The sequence below is a fragment of the Microcebus murinus genome, chromosome 2 (assembly GCF_040939455.1).
Source record: "Microcebus murinus isolate Inina chromosome 2, M.murinus_Inina_mat1.0, whole genome shotgun sequence".
Classification (NCBI taxonomy): Eukaryota; Metazoa; Chordata; class Mammalia; order Primates; family Cheirogaleidae; genus Microcebus; species Microcebus murinus.
The window spans coordinates 13,639,797-13,653,880 of NC_134105.1; the positions used below are offsets into that span (position 1 = coordinate 13,639,797).

The window sequence follows — 14,084 nt, forward strand, 5'->3', positions numbered from 1 at the left end:
AAAGCAATATGGAGATACCTTAAAGCGATACAACTGAATCTACCATTTGATCCAGCAATCCCATTGCTGGGCATCTACCCAAATGATCCAGTGACACTCTACAAAAAAGACACCTGCACTCGAATGTTTATAGCAGCACAATTCATAATTGCAAGGCTGTGGAAACAGCCCAAGTGCCCATCAATCCAAGAATGGATTAATAAAATGTGGTATATGTATACCATGGAGTACTATTCAGCTCTAAGAAACAATGGTGATATAGCACATCTTATATTTTCCTGGTTAGAGCTGGAACCCATACTACTAAGTGAAGTATCCCAAGAATGGAAAAACAAGCACCAGATATATTCTCCAGAAAACTGGTATTAACTGAGTAGCACCTAAGTGGACACATAGGTACTACAGTAATAGGGTATTGGGCAGGTGGGAGGGGGGAGGGGGGAGGGGGGTGGGTATATACATACATAATGAGTGAGATGTGCACCATCTGGGGGATTGTCATGATGGAGACTCAGACTTTTGGGGGGAGGGGGGGAAATGGGCATTTATTGAAACCTTAAAATCTGTACCCCCATAATATGCCAAAATAAAAAAAAAATTAAAAAAAAAAAAAATGCAGAATTCTCACCAGTTCCAAAGAATGGATTTTTAGTAAGTTCCACTGACATGGCACACAGCTGTTTGGAAAGACACACCATGCCCTCCGTGACAAGGTCTAGAGATCTTAGTCCAAGGTGAGGAGAGCAGTCTCTTACCTAACACTGATACCATGAAAAAAGAGGAACAAGGTTTGGTAGCCTTTTTAGGATTTTGGAGGCAATGTATACTACATTTGGGTGTGCCACCTTGACTGACCTACAGAATAACCGGGAAGCTTCCAATTTTGATTGAGAAGCAGAATGAAAGAAGGTTCTGTAGCAAGTTGAGGTTGCAGCCCAAGCTGCTCTACCGCTTGGGATTTATGATCCAGCAGATCCAATGTTACTTGCATTGTCTGTGGTAAACAGAGATACTGTAAGGAGCCTTTAGCCAGTGTGCCCTGCAGCAGCTCTTGGCTACAGGAGACTGGTACTGGAGAAGCAAGCTTTCCCCAACACCCCACAGAGCAAGTTTCCAGTAAGGTCCAGAGGAAGGATTTTCAGCAAGTCCTACTGGTGCACAATGACTTTTCTACCATGAGGTAAGCCACAACCATGGGTACAGCCCTAGAGAAAAAGGCTGTTCCATGGGTGTTCTATCTCAGCCCTAGCAGAAAAAGGTGTTTCTTATATCTGCTGTTCTTTTAAATTAAGAGTTCTCTTTTTTATTCCCAATCCTTCATTATTCCAATCCCCTGATAAACTTAGAAATCCTTTATATTAAATTTTCCCTATTCAAATTAATGCACAATTCTTCTCTTCTGATTAAACTCAGACTATACATCTTAATTATTAAGTTAGATGATTCTGTTCACTGCTAAGGGAAAACCAACACAAGAACTTCATTTAAACAATTAGAAGTTTGTTTTGCAGGTTTTCAATATTTAAAACTCAAAATTATATAGGAATGATTTAGACAAAGTTTAGGCACAGCGCTATGTCCATGACAAATTAATTTACATATTCCTTAATAGGGCTATTTCAGGCATGGTTTGGAAAATTGGACATTCTTTCACCAAACATTCTATATATTCTAAACTATCATTAATGAGCCCCTAACTTATAATCATCACCTTTAGCATGATTTTTAGTAATTTCTTATCTCTCCTATTATTCAAGCTCCAAAAGACCTAAAATATGGAGGCCAAAATTAAAAATAATGTGTAGCTCTTATATGTAAATACTAACAAACAGTGGGGTCAAGGTTATTGGTTTGACTTATACCACATTCCAACAAGGGACTTTATAACTCTAGCCAGGACTTAACCACAAGGAAACCCAAACAAGTTTGTGATGGTGGGGTGGTACGCTCAAAACAATATCTTGGGAAACCGCTTAAAATGCAAGGAAATCATAGAAATATCTTTTTGAAACAGTGTCTGAATGTCTGTTATGCCTATTAAGTAGAAATACACTAAGAGGTTCACAATTCTTTAATATTTTAGCAAAAAGTTAAGCCTACCAAATTCTAATAACATACTTACAAAATAAAAAAACCAAACCAATAACAAAAAAAATCCCACGAAAGTTACTCAATGGGGGAAAATACCCACTATTGACAAAAGAAAATAACCATCAACAGTTTACCAAAACATGATGGGAGACTAGCAGATTAAGCACTAAAATGCAAATCAGTAGTCTGTGGCATTTCTTTTAATGAATTTTGGAATCATAGTTTAATTTCTTAAAACAATAAAAAGGAAAAGTAAGTATCGCTGACAGTTAATTTTTAATTACTCCAAAGGACACAAAAGACAAAATAGAAATTATTGTTCAAGTAGTATTTTGTAATACTGCTTAAAAGTCTACTTTAGAAAAACAGAAATGCTGTTTTAACATGAAAATTTGTTTAAACATATATATATATATATATATATATATATATATATTTTTTTTTTTTTTTCTTACTTGAGAGAGTCCAGGGGACGATGCATGTCCCGGGGGCGTTGCCGCAAGATTTGGATGCCCCTTGTTTATTTCATGTGCTGGATAAGGGGAAGGGGTCGGGGGTCCCGGCTGTCTTGCTACTTGTGTTACCTGTTAAGAAATCAATATTTAGTAACTCATATTAGTAACTCAATCATAATAAATATTGTTGAATGAATTTTTTAAAACTGGGTTTTCTGCCTCATAATAAGTATAAGACTGAATAAAGGCTTGAATTTTCAAAACTGAAAAAGTAAAATACTTTGAAAAAATACACATGAATATTCTCATCAGTTTGAGAAAAGATTCTTGAAGCATAATCTCAAAACCAAAAATCATAAAGGAAAAAATACACTAAGTGAAAAGAGCCGGACTTGAAACTATATAATGTATGATGCCATTTTGTTTAAAACAAAACAAAAAAACACTAAAGAGAGAAATAGTCGCAAGAAGAAGGACATGACTACAGGGATATTTTGGGAGGGTGATGTAACTTTTCTGTAACTTGATTATGGTGAGAATTACATGACTCTGTGTTTGTCAAGACTCATAGAAGTATATACTTAAAGGCTGGGCGGGGGGCTCACAACTATAATTCTAGCACTCTGGAAGGCCAAGGCAAGAGGATGGTTTTCAGGAGTTCCAGACCAGCCTGAGGAAGAGCAAGACCCGTTTCTACTAAAAAAAATAGAAACAGACCAGGTGTGGTGGCTCACGCCTGTAATCCTAGCACTCCGGGAGGCCAAGGTGGGAGGATGTTTTTCAGGAGGTCAAGACTACCCTGAGCAAGAGTGAGAACCCATCTCTACTAAAAAAATAGAAAGAAATTAGCTGGACAACTAAGAAATTAGCTGGACAACCATATATTTATTTTAACATATATATATATTAGCTGGGCATGGTGGCACATGCCTGTAGTCCCGGCTGCCTGAGAGGCTGAGGCAGGAGGATCGCTTGAGCCCAGGAGTTTGAGGTTGCTGTGCTCTAGGCTGACAGCATGGCTCTCTAGCCCGGGCAATAGAGTGAGGCTCTGCCTCAAAAAAGAAAAAAAAGAAAAGAATTAGCTGGACAACTAAAAATATACAGAAAAAATTAGCCAGGCACGGCGGCGCATGCCTATAGTCCCTCCCAACTACTCAGGAGGCTGACTGATGCCGTAGGATTGCTTGAGCCAAGGAGTTTCAGGTTGCTGTGAGCTAAAGCTGATGCCAAGGTACTCTAGCCCAGGCAACAAAAAAGACTCATAGAAATATACACTTAAGAGGATCAATTTTACCTTATGTCAATTATACCTCAATAAAATCAAGCCAAAAAAGGGCAACTTACTTATAGAACATAATTTCATTTTTGTCTTTAATAAAGTACATCTAAATATACGTTGATTTGCACATATGTACATGTATTTCTATATGTTTACCTACATGTGTATGCATATATCACATACATATATACACATACACACACATACAAACATATTTTCGTAATACTAAAATGATCTATAAAGAAATACACCAAAATCTTAACAGAAACCATTACAGGTATTTCTTCTTTCATTTATATTTTCTAATATAATCACAATGGTCATGAACTTGTACAACAGAAAAATAATTAGCGTATATATTTATGTAACTGAAAATTCTATTTTCTTCATTTTCTACAAGCAATAAATTGCTCATCAGTCCATAAAGGATATGAAACCATTTCACTCAGCTTTTTTCTAGTGTCTACCAGTCAATCCTAGCTGGCTTCTCCCTCTCATAGCTTAACCCAGATTACCACTGACAGTTTAGCAAACCTCCATGAATGATGGACGACTATATACTCCCCTAATATGAAAGAAGCCATTCTTCTCAGAGTGTGACTCAAGTCTGGGAAAATCATGAATCCTTTGGGAATCCAGCAGAAAATACAAACTGCTTCTTAAAATCATGTTTTTAAAGGTATAAAATAAAATATACAGGAATATGACAAAAACTGATTATACTGAAATACAGTTACAAAAATGTTAAAACATGCAATCCTAGCACTTTAGGAGGATCACTTGAGGCCAGGAATTTTAGACCACCTTGGGCAACAAAGCCAGACCCCATTTCTACAAAACATGAAAAACTCAAAAAACCAGCTAGGGCCAGTAGTACTAGCTACTCAAGAGGCTGAAGCAAGAAGATTGCCTGAGTCCAGGAGTCAGAGGATACAGTACAGTGAGCTATATGATCAGGCCACAGTACTCCAGCCTGGACAACAGAGCATGATCCCATCTTTTAAACAAAAAAATTAAAACAAATTCATGATATAGTAATACATGCTCTTTATTAATGCATTAAAATTAAGAACTAATGGCAACTGTTACCTGTATTCACAATTCAAACAAATACTAAAATTCACTATTAGCTATTTTCTCCATCTCATTTCTTAGATCTTCTGCATTCTATTAAGAAGTTAAAAAACTCTGCCCAGGGAGAAAGAAAAATGGCCTCCAAATGACAGATTTTACTGCAATTCTCTAGTCAGAAGCGCTGAAGAAAATCGAGTCCCTGGTAATCTGATCCTAGAACACCTTTATGTCTTTCTTAAACAGACAAACATCTTCAGGCTCAGCTACCTGACCTATGTTGAAATAAAATGGACTCAGAGAACTAATTAGAACCAAAAGTTTACAGGTTAAAAGAGACACAGAGGGCCGGCGCGGTGGCTCACGCCTGTAATCCTAGCTCTCTGGGAGGCCGAGGCGGGAGGATTGCTCAAGGTCAGGAGTTCAAAACCAGCCTGAGCAAGAGCGAGACCCCGTCTCTACTATAAATAGAAAGAAACTAATTGGCCAACTGATATATATATAAAAAAAAAAAAATTAGCCGGGCATGGTGGCGCATGCCTGTAGTCCCAGCTACTCGGGAGGCTGAGACAGAAGGATCGCTCGAGCCCAGGAGTTTGAGGTTGCTGTGAGCTAGGCTGACGCATGGCACTCACTCTAGCCTGGGCAACAAAGTGTGACTCTGTCTCAAAAAAAAAAAAAAAAGAGACAGAGAATGCTACAATGTGATCAAAGTTTAAGACATGAAATAATTGTATCTAGTTTCTTGCTCTCCTATTTAAATAACTTTGATTTTCTTGGAAAACTTTGTTTCTAATTTTGAATGAACACTACATTTATAATGGCATAGGGTTTATCATGAAATGTTATAGCATATATGAATCTCTCCAGGGGAATTTTTCAAAGGAGAAAAATTAGACTGCTATTTAAACATATACTTCAGATAACCAGGAACAAAGAGTTCTTATAATCAAATTTCTCACCAAAAATGCTTACAAACTCACATTATTTCCTATGTTTAGAATAAATTACTTTGATATTCCACTAAAATAAAACATCAACATGGATATACATTTTTAATACTAAGTAAAACTTTACACAAAATAAAGTTAAAATAAAAAGACAGCAAAGAAGTTAGGAGGCCGGGCGCAGTGGCTCACGCCTGTAATCCTAGCACTCTGGGAGGCCGAGGCTGATGATCGTTTGAGCTCAGGAGTTCAAGACCAGCCTGAGCAAGAGCGAGACCTCATCTCTACTAAAAAAAACAGAAACAAATTAGCTGGACAACTAAAAATATATATATATATAAAACTAGTTGGGCATGGTGGTGCATGCCTGTAGTCCCAGCTACTCAGAAGGCTGAGGCAAGAGGATCAGTTGAGGTCAGGAGTTTGAGGTTGCTATGAGCAAGGCTAATGCCACGGCACTCTAGCCCGGGCAACAGACAGAGACTCTGTCTCAAGAAAAAAAAAAAAAAAAGTCAGCAGTATAAATTCATGTTAGATCAATTCTGCAATTTATCCTGAAAAAACAAATATCAACTTTGCCTATTACAATAAATCACAGCATATAAAAAATGTTTTTAAATGCTATTGACAAAAAATAACCATTAAAATACGTTACTACATGCATATCAATTAAACTATAAAAAACAAAATTAAAAAAATCTTCACCCCATAATTGGCAGAGATCTAAGGAAACAGGACATAGAAACTGTGAATGGGTTTACTGTGTCCCCAGAATTATACAGCAATGTGTCACAACTGATTCAAAACCATACTCCAGAATTATTCCACATTGGAGTATATATCATAAAGAAAAAAAATCTCACCTCAAAAGTTAGGAACTTAAAGATATATCCATCAATACTACATATGATGGGAAAGAAAAGGTAGAAATTTCAAGCAATGGGAAATAAACCAACATAAGTGAACTAAAGACATGAAAAATAAAAAAAAAAAGACATGAAAAATATAGACTAGTATCAATAGAAATAAATATGTAAAATAATCAGGAATACAAAAAGAAAAAAATACACTATAACTATAAAGAGGTACTTCTATATAATGACAAAGCCTGAAAGAACTATGTAAATCATTACAGATAAACATTAATGTTCACAGGTTTGTTTTTCTGAAAATTACTTGAAAGGCCTGTTTTTAAATATTGTATTGCCCCATAAAGTACAAATGTTTGGCCTGGAGCTTTAGGTTGCAGTGAGTAGTGACGACATTACTGCACGCTAGCCCAGGAAACAGAGTGAGATCCTGTCTCCAAGAAAAAAAAGTTTGAGAAAAGGCAATTTGCCAAAGCCAAACTGCTCTGCTCTTGCTATATTTAAAACCTCTTTGAAAGAAACACCAATGAAAAAAACCTTCATAGGCATATACCTAAGGTGTGCATTCTTTGCTACTCCTAAATGGTTATATCAAACTGTAGGAATTATTTGGTATTAGATATTCTAGTAGGATACTTTCTGCCAAATTTCAGGATTTCTACTAACAAAACAGGCCAAAGAACATAAATCTGTATCAAAATAACAGAAAAACTAGAATTACTAAGAAATTTTTCCTAGAAACAAGCTGTTATGTACAATAAAAATCTCTGAGTTTCACAGTGCTATACTCAATTCAAAGAGAGCCCCGAAACCAGGCACAGTGGCACACATGTGTAAATCTATCTGCTAAGGAGGCTAAGGTGGGAGAATCACTTGAACTCAGAATTCAAGACCAGCCTGGGCAAAAAGACCCTGACTCAAGAAGAAAAAACAACAACAAAAGAGCACCTATTACAAGTGTCCCGCTATATTAGGTATTACATATTTGTTTCTAGTGTATTACAGAGCTTAATGTCTTTGCCAGGGAAAAAAGTATATCATCTTTAATTAAAAATTATATACAGAAAAGAAATAGTTAACACAATCTTAAAGAACACTAAAGAAATGGCACAAAGGCTAATAAAATTGTTGTGGATAAAAATAAAATTCACACTAAAATTGAATACTACTTTCAAAATAGTCATAAATTAATGATTAGTGAATCCTCTACTCTCTGGCTAAGTTGTTCCATTTCAGGTCATATTGTTGAAATCCAGCTCCTTCAAAGGTAGTGGCAAGAAGTTTTCATACAAAGAAAACAACTTATGTTTTCCTGTTATTTGAAAGATACTATCATCTCAAATATGGAGGCAGGCAGCAGAGTTGTAGAACAGCCGATTGTGGCAACTATTTAACCAATTCCAAAGTTAAAAATACTGTTTATCTTTTATATAATATTAATCCTAAGCAAAATCAACCATGTGTTTCTGTGTCTTGTATATTTCAATTTAAAAGATAATATGCCCAAGAAACTTTGTTTCTTAAAGATATTATATTTTTGCATTGGTAACAGTATAGAGCTTTCAGAATTCTCAATTTCTTGCTGGTGGAAATACAAACTGGTACAACCACTTTAGGAAACAATTTGGCATTAGCTAGTTAGCAAGCCAGCTAGGGCATTAAAATAGGGGTGCCCTACAACCCAGCTATTCCACTCCTAGGGATGTATCTGGAGAAACTAATGCAAATAGGTATGGGGTACATGTAAAGAAATATTCATAGCTGTATTATCTTAATAACCAAATTGGAAACAATCCAACTGCTTATTAATAGAATGGATCAATAATTAAATTTTCATATACAGAAAATTTTCCTACACAAATAAAAAAGCAACACAGGCTGGATGACTCAGATAAATGACACTGAATGAAAGATAACACAAGACATACGGTTTTATTCCATTTATAAAAAGCTCCAAAGCAGACAAAACTTGATGACAGGTGGTCACTGGGTTGCAGACGAGGTATGTCCCTGAAAAAATCTTTAGGTTGGATTTGTATGCAACTTTGAATCTTGATGAACAGTGCATATACTATGACTACTACTACTACTATTACTAATAATAATAATACTTTAATGACTCATATGTGGTAATAATAATACAATATAATACTATAATAACAGTAATACTCCTGTACTATAATATGTTACAGAAACTATTGTGTTCTTTCTTTTTTTTTTTTTTTTGAGACAGAATCTCACTTTGTTGCCCAGGCTAGAGTGAGTGCCGTGGCGTCAGCCTGGCTCACAGCAACCTCAATCTCCGGGGCTCAGCGATCCTACTGCCTCAGCCTCCCAAGTAGCTGGGACTACAGGCATGTGCCACCATGCCCGACTAATTTTTTGTATATATATTCTTAGTTGGTCAATTAATTTATTTCTATTTTTGGTAGAGACGGGGTCTCCCTCAGGCTGGTTTCGAACTCCTGACCTTGAGCAATCCGCCCGCCCGCCTCAGCCTCCCAAAGTGCTAGGATTACAGGCGTGAGCCACCACGCCCGGCCTGTGTTCTTTCTTTTAATTCAAACAAACAGAACAATAACAACAAAACTTATGCAAAAAATTTAGATAGGAGATAGGAGAAATTTCCAAAAAGAATATTAAAGGTTAACACTCACCGAATGTTGCATAAATGTTTGGCTAACAGGAATGTTATACTTATTTTGATCTTCTAACCAAATCAATAACCTTTCCATTTCAATAATTATCCACTATGCTACTTAGTAATAATTGATGCTTTCATTGGAGCACCGCCTTCACATGTTCCATTACTCTCACTTTATCCTTTATAATTGTTCCAATAGTTCAGCAACTGAAGCCTAATGCTTTTCCAATGAATGATGGCATCTGGCCTTCCTTAATTATTTCTACTTTCATTCCCATTGTAATCAGGCTTACCAGGTCTTGCAGTTAACTTTCGCTTTGGAGGCATGGTCACAATGGTAAACACAGACTAATAAAATTGAATAAAAAAGTTGAGACGAGCCGGGCGCGGTGGCTCACGCCTGTAATCCTAGCACTCTGGGAGGCTGAGGCGGGCGGATCACTCAAGGTCAGGAGTTCGAAACCAGCCTGAGCAAGAGCGAGACCCTGTCTCTACTATAAATAGAAAGAAATTAATTGGCCAACTAATATATATAGAAAAAATGAGCCAGGCATGGTGGCACATGCCTGTAGTCCCAGCTACTTGGGAGGCTGAGGCAGTAGGATCGCTTGAGCCCAGGAGTTTGAGGTTGCTGTGAGCTAGGCTGACGCCATGGCACTCACTCTAGCCTGGGCAACAAAGCGAGACTCTGTCTCAAAAAAAAAAAAAAAAAAAGTTGAGACGAAAGTGATGTTATGTCTAAGTGACCATATAAACAACAAGACTGGCCACTAGTATAAAAATGCTGTGCCAATGAACCATTTATGCCATGAGGTTTGGTTACGTGCATGGAAGAAACTAGTAGCCAAATTATTAATTTAATTATTTAATTACAAATTATCCTTATGGGGCACCTTGGGAGCATGATGATAAGTACAGAACACCAGGGTCATCAGTAACCTGGGGATTGCCTGTATATTATACTTCTAGAGAAGTAGACATGGATGGCAACACTGTAAAAGAGAAGCAGGGAAATGTTTTTAAAAGGTAGATAGTACCACCAATGGGGAGAGAGGAAAGGCCATGAAATGTTTTACCTTTTAGAACTGGGAGGTGACACACAGTTTTTGCATTAAAATTATCTGGTGAGCTCTACTTTTAAGTTTTATGTACTTTTATGCATGTATGTTTCAAATCCCTCCACCTTACCCACCTCCAAAAAATTTAAAGACAAAAACAAGGAACTATTCAGGAACTGGGGTAAAATATTAATTGCCTTGGTACTAGTTACATTCTTATTCTACAGAGTAGAAAAAATATTTAAAAAATTGCTGTAAAAAAGAAAACCTCTAAAATTTTGACAGTGAAAACCCAAGCTAGTTAGTGAATTTTCATTTAAGATTTCTACCTAAAAATAATCTACTATAAAATCAATGATACTTGGTAGTTGCTGACCAGTATAACTTGAAAATTTTAAAGTAAACCCATATGGGCCAGGCACAGTGGCTCACTCCTGTAATCCTAGGTCTCTGGGAAGCCAAGGCAGGCGGATTGCTAGAGCTCAGGAGTTCAAAACCAGCCTGAGCAAGAGCGAGACCCCCGTCTCTACTATATATATATATAATAGAAAGAAATTAATTGGCCAACTAATATACAGAGAGAAAAAAATTAGCTGGGCATGATGGCGCTTGCCTTTAGTACCAGCTACTCAGGAGGCTGAGGCAGCAGGATTGCTTGAGCCCAGGAGTTTGAGGTTGCTCTGTCTCAAAAAAAAAAAAAAAAAGTAAACCCATATGATTAAGCCAACTAAGATTAATCATTAGGTATAAAGTTTATTTATCTAGCAGTAACTTATCTGACTTGATCAACTATTCCGGCTATTTAAGACCTATCATACATCAACTATAATTTTCAAATAATAAAAATATAGAAAACAGTTTCCTTAACATGCTCATTCTTTCACAACTCCAGAGTAATGGAAATACCATGCAGGAAATATACTGGAAGAAATTAGCCAACTGTACAACTGTAAAGAATGGTCACCCCCCAGAAGACAGCAGAAAATGAGACACTCAGCTGCAGTTAAGTGCTACCATGAAGGAATTCCAGACAAGTAATGCTACATCTTCCAATTTTTCAAGAGCAACCAAAAATAAAGCTTTTTGAAATTTTCCTAACTTCCAAAACACTATACAAACCAAGTAAAGCGTACATCTGTATATTAAATATACAAGCAGCCAGTGTGTGAACCCAGCTGTAGAAGTATCTCATGAACGCCACCAAATATAAACTATCTGTAAGTACTCATATACAGACTTGTGACTGGATATACAAAGTACTGTGTTTTTATTGCTTGTATACCATATGCATAATAGAAACATGGGTTTCAAAAAAAAGCAGAGTAATTAAAGCTTTATTAAAAGAGTAACAATGGAAAACTCTATGATTCCTATCAAGTAGATTTTTTCAGCAACAAATAATCCATATAAATGGCATATGATTTATGTCTTAGACATTCCTTACTTTTTTATCCCAAGATAAAGTTTATTTAATGAAGTCATCTAAAAACATTCCAAAACCTGTAAATCCATATGAAAATGACTAAATTCAATTTGGGGTAGACTGGAAAGATCCCAAAACTTTTCATACTTGGGTAATTTCAATACTCTACGCTCCTAAAGCAGCAGAATGGATAAGTAAAAATTTTTCCCTCATTAATTTTTCATAATCATCCTAGTTGTTCCTTCAGATCATTTACTTCTCAAAATCTACAGATATTGGGAAATAAATAAAAGCTGATCTACTTAACTAAAAGGAGCACTACAGTGGACATTAGAAATTTTACTTATGACATTTTAAAAATTCTGACATTATTATTTACAATATCTACTCACCACTGAGAAAGAAAAAGAAAATGGCTTGCCTCCTTACTCTACTGTTAGCTATACTTAATAGGCTGAACTATATGAAATTCCAGATATTCAAGTATTTTTTTACCTTAGTAAAAGAAAAGGTAATTTTATATGATTCTAGTAATACTTAAATACTCAAGCAAATAGATGCCACATGTGTTATATTATGGACACTGTCAGCACTGGGCTCAAAACTGAGTTATTTTTCTTTTCTTATTTAGGAACTGGCCAACAGAAACAAGAAAATCATTAGCTGTTTTTATCAATTTTAATACTGGAATGCCTACCATAGATTAATACAAATGCTATCAACCTTAAAAAAAAACATAAAGGAATAAAACCAAAAATGACTTGCCCTCCAAAAATATCCAGGTATAAAAGGTAACAAAAAGTAGACCATATACAAATCCTTGGGGGCCAGAGAATGAATTGTTATAAGCAGAATTTTAAGATGGCTCTCAATATTCCTGTTCTTAGTGTATACACCCTATACAATTCTCTTCCCTGAGATGGATAGGATGAGTGAATATGATGGGCTATCATTCCTGTGACTAGGTAATTAATCAGTTCACTATGAATTAGTCAAGAGAGAGATTATCTGTGACAGGGTTGAATTTAACCAGGTGAGCTCTTTAATAAACATTCATCAGAGATGTTCTCCTGCTGGCCTCAAAAACTAAAGAAACTTGCCATGTTTTATGAGAGAGCTACATGTCAAGTACCTGAGGGTAGCCTCTGGAAATTTCCCCTTAGAGTAACCCCTAGCCAGCAACCAGCAAGAAAATAGGGACCTCAGTCCTATAATCGTAAGGAACTGAATTCTTCCAACAACCAGAATGAGTATCATAGAAGTGAACCCCAAGATTTACATAAGACTGTAGCCCTTGTCAACACACCTTAATTCCAGCCAAGTGAGACTCAGAGCAGAAGATCCTGCTAACCAGTGCCCAGACCCACAGAAAGTGTGAGATAATAAATGGGCATTGTTTTAAGCTGTTACATTTGCAGTAATTTGTTATACAGCAACAGAAAACTAATATACCAGCAGGAAAAAATTTACATGGCAGAGAAAACAGGTACAAGAACCTGAGGTTTTGATAAGGTCAAGGAGCTGAAGGCCATGTGACTAAAATGTTAACAAGAGAAGAGGAGGCTAGTAAATCATGAGGCTAAAACAAAATGGTTGACAGCAGAGACTATATTACTTACAGGTTTGTCGTCATGGTAAGGACTTTGGATTTTATTCTAAGTGGACTATGACCAGATTTGATGTTTTCCAAAGATCATTTTGGTTGCTCTGTGAGAAAAAGAACTGTAGAGTCCAAGAATGGAAACAGGCAAATTAGTTTAAAAGCTATTGCACCAGGCGCAGTGTTGAGTGTCAGTAGTCCCAGCTACATGGGAGGTTGAGACAAGAGGGCTGCTAGACCCCAGGAGTTCAGGGCTATAATGTCTGTGAGTAGCCACTGCACTCCAGCGTGGGCATCACAGCAAGACTCCCCCTTTCTCAAAATAAAAATTAAAAACCTATCACAATAATCTTGGTCACAATTGATAGTGGCTTACAACACAACAGTAACAACTAAGATGAAAATACATGGGCCAGTTTAGGTTTTATCTTAGAGGCAGTGCCAACAGAACTTGCTATGGATTTGACTGAGGGGGTTGGACAGAAAGAATTGAGGCTGATTCATTAATTTAACACATATTTATTGAGAACTTTATGCCAGGCACTGCTCTAGGTGTGTTGAATATATCAGTGAATAAGACAGACTAAAATCTCTACATTCGTGGAGTTTACTTTTGGTTACCCTTTTTCCTAAATCTAGTCTGTCTC

General features: G+C 36.4%; 1 protein-coding gene across 23 annotated transcripts in view; it reads right to left on the bottom strand.

Annotated features, from left to right (window-relative positions):
- Positions 1–14,084, bottom strand: part of EIF4G3 (eukaryotic translation initiation factor 4 gamma 3) — a 352,113-nt gene that overhangs the window by 209,957 nt on the left and 128,072 nt on the right. For all 23 annotated transcript variants that reach the window (XM_075994735.1, XM_075994744.1, XM_075994737.1 and 20 more), the window contains one exon: positions 2,547–2,675. The gene's annotated coding sequence lies outside the window, so the exon portion shown is untranslated. The remainder of the gene's footprint in view (positions 1–2,546; positions 2,676–14,084) is intronic.